Here is a 2737-nt window from a genome sequence, read left to right on the forward strand (position 1 = left end):
AGACAGGTCAGAGAGCCTAGCAACCACCCCAAACTCTGGTATGGTTGGGACCAGCAACAGGCCAGTGTGGGGAGGCTCAGATGTGGCTGGAGGCCGGACCACCGCGCTGTCAGCAGAAGGTCTTGAGCCCATCGATTTCGCTGCCCTGTGCGCTACTCAACGTTTACAAAACAATCCGCACTGGGATTTGTTTTTCAAAATGTGCTTTCTTCTGGGCTACCGAAAATTAAAGCTACTACACATTCCTTGCTGATGCGCCACTAGGTAAGACTCATAAGGGAACACTGCGGAGGTGACTGAGGAATTGTGCAGGAATTTTAAGTCAGTTCAAGCTTCTGACTCCTTTCCCCGCTCCATGAGATTTTAAGCTATGGTGACCAGTCTCATGGCTTCAGCATTGACGAGGCTTGAAAATCCGTGCTAAAGTCTTGCTTTGCTTCTCATATTCCTCATAAGATGGATTTATGAAGTCTGGCTTGTATGGCTTGTAAGAGTGCTGGTAGAGGTGGTCATGTCACAGTTCAGCTCAGAGAGGAGGACAGCTATGGCAGCAAGGGTGGGAAACATCGGGCCTCTTGATGGCTGGCCTGCTCACTGGCCCTGCACAGCTGTCTGGATTGTAAATTCATCCTCAGCCCTGGCTCAGAGGCCCACTGTCTGACACCAGGACTGGCAGCTGTGGTTTCCAGTTCCTACATGGTGACGCTGGAAAAGACTTTAAATCAACTCCATATTCAGTGAGCATTGAGTGTGAACTAATCATTCAGTAGGTTAACAGACGGCAGCTCCTTCAGAACATAAAATGAGCCACTATTCTTAAAGCTAGTTGGAAGTCATGCCAGTGCTTCCTGCTCACATTCACCTGTTCGTTGGCACTTTGGTGTCCCTCCAATCTGCTGTTTCCCCCATCTTCTAGGACTGTGTGACATCTGAGCTCTGGACTTACTGAGGTGCTGCCTGGCCCTATGGTTTCACCAGCAGCTGGAGTGCTCAACACAGTCCTCTTGTTCCTCTGAAATGGACACTGGGCTTCAGTTTGCTTCCATTCTCCTGGCCCCAAGGGCTCACCTCTTTTATGACTGACCTTATTCCTGTGGTGGCCACTGCCTTCCACTGTGAGGGCCAGGTGATTTCTCAGCCTGCCACGGGCCACCAGCCCTATTGCCAAGCCTCTGACATTCCCTGTGCAACCACTCCATCACCCAGGTAACCACAGCCTGACAGCAGGTGGGTCAGGTGGGTCAGGGAAGGCAGGGTCCTGGTCTCTGCCCTTCAGGGTCCTGCTCTAAGCTTTAAAGGGGAAAGAAAGCAGAACAAGTGAGCATAAGACTACATGGAAAGAGAAGTGGTTCCCTGACAGCACTCAAGATTCCTTCTCATGGGCCTCTGAGGTCAGAGCCCAGGTGCTCTAAGCATCTATGCAGCTCAGTCTGGAGTTTCTAATTCCATAATTCCAAAAACAGTTTTGAAGAAGCTTTTTTTTTTTTTTTTTTTTTCCATTACGTAAGGTCCTTGGTAAGCATCTGGAAGGCCATCTTAAATGACAGCCCCCCTTTTAAGAAGAATTTTACTTTCCCACCCAAGGGCTTTTCTGAGAAAGGCTCACTTCTCCCTCATAGCAACCCCACCCTTCACCACTGGCATGAGGACTGGCCTGGCTCTAATACCTGAGCCTGCCCCATAAAAGTCCCAAACCCAAGCCTGTTTTGCCTCTCTCCATCTATGGAGAGATGGCCTTTATTTATTTATTTATGGAGAGATGGCTCTGATAAATAAACTCTCGTGTGTGTCTCTGCCTGGTCTCTGCTTTCATTTCTTGCTCGCCTGTCTCCCAGTTTCTCACTTTCCTTACATTGGTACCGAAACCCAGAGTTGGGTTCCCCAATGTGCCCGCTCCCCTCTTTGGGGTCACTAAGCATCCCTAGGCCCCAGTTTGAATTCCATCATGGGACCACGTCCTCCATTCTGCTAAATGACCTCTCTGCACCCACCACTGGACATTGCACATAAGACAGCTGTCTCCAGTTAACCTAAAGGATTCTTGAAACATTCGGCACTCCCAGGGTTACTGTGTGGTCTGGGGCACCCCCAGCCACAGCTTCACAGCTACAGCTGATCCCTACTGTCAACCGAGTCTATAGGTCATCTTTTATTTGGGTCCTGGGTTTTGAGCTCTCTCTCACCCTGGACCTAACCCCCCCCGAAACTTATCCACTTGTGCAATCAGATGTGGCCTCAATATCTTGTGGATAATGACTCTACAGGGCTGCTTAATGGCACTCTAGATCCCAATATTATCAGGGATCTTTTCAACTATTGTGAGCATTCAGGAAAATGGAAAGAGATATCATACATTCAGGCCTTCTCCTTTCTGTGTTCTGAGCCCTCTCTCTGCAACTCTTGTCCTCACGCACAAGTCCTCTTAGCTCTCACCTACCCTACGCCTGCCTCCAAAGGGACAGAAAATCCTACCCAGGACACCTCCTCCTTCAACCTAGCAGATGAGCCCTCACCATGGCACAACCCTCTTTCTGATGAAGCCACCGCAGCAATTGTCCCCTCGGCCCCTCCATCCTTTCCTCTTGGTACTGACTTCATGGGCTGCCACTGCCCAACCCGCATCTCTGTGCCCTCTATGCAAGCTGGCTGGGGTAGACGCTGTCATCCGGTTCATGTGCCTTTCTCTTTGTCAGATCTTTCACAGATAGAAAAGTGGCCTGGACCCTATACTTCAAGC

General features: G+C 49.9%; 1 long non-coding RNA gene across 1 annotated transcript; it reads left to right on the top strand.

Moving 5' to 3' along the window:
* The first annotated feature begins 89 nt into the window (after positions 1–89).
* Positions 90–1795, top strand: LOC125619929. Its single transcript, XR_007351486.1, has 2 exons — positions 90–264; positions 917–1795. It is a non-coding gene; the product is annotated as an uncharacterized LOC125619929 (long non-coding RNA).
* Positions 1796–2737: the final 942 nt, after the last annotated feature.

The sequence above is a fragment of the Marmota marmota genome, unplaced genomic scaffold (genome assembly GCF_001458135.2).
Source record: "Marmota marmota marmota unplaced genomic scaffold, marMar, whole genome shotgun sequence".
Classification (NCBI taxonomy): domain Eukaryota; kingdom Metazoa; phylum Chordata; class Mammalia; order Rodentia; family Sciuridae; genus Marmota; species Marmota marmota.